Source organism: Chaetura pelagica, unplaced genomic scaffold (assembly GCF_000747805.2).
Source record: "Chaetura pelagica isolate M959 unplaced genomic scaffold, ChaPel_1.0 scaffold778, whole genome shotgun sequence".
Taxonomy (NCBI): domain Eukaryota; kingdom Metazoa; phylum Chordata; class Aves; order Apodiformes; family Apodidae; genus Chaetura; species Chaetura pelagica.
The window spans coordinates 11,344-11,710 of NW_009954240.1; the positions used below are offsets into that span (position 1 = coordinate 11,344).

General features: G+C 66.2%; 1 protein-coding gene across 1 annotated transcript in view; it reads right to left on the reverse strand.

Annotated features, from left to right (window-relative positions):
* The window catches only part of TNPO3 (transportin 3), a gene marked incomplete at both ends in the record, with an annotated part of 28,741 nt that overhangs the window by 11,332 nt on the left and 17,042 nt on the right, over positions 1 to 367 (reverse strand). The gene's annotated exons all lie outside the window — the stretch shown is intronic.

Genomic DNA, 367 nt, shown 5'->3' on the forward strand with positions numbered 1-367 from the left:
CGAGCCCGTCCCCACGCAGCGCACGGCGAAGCGCAGGCAGCGGCAGCACCGCTCCACGATGCGGTTGTCGGCGCTGTGCTTGTTCAGGGTCTCTGACAGGACGGGCCAGATCTGGGGGCACAGAAACCACAGAGAAGGTTGTTGGGGGGAAGGGAGGGAAAGATGAGAGAGGGAGTCTCTCCTGTCCATCCAGCACCCCCCACCCCGCTGAGCTGTGGCCCCTCAGCACCGTCTCCTCCAGCCCCGGGGCGGTCGCAGAGCCCTGAGCCAGGGCTGCCTTAATGCAGCTGCCTTAATGAGGGAGCTGGGTTAATTGCTCTGCATCCTCTCCCTGCAGCTGCAGGGCCCGAGAGCTGGCGTGGGCCGG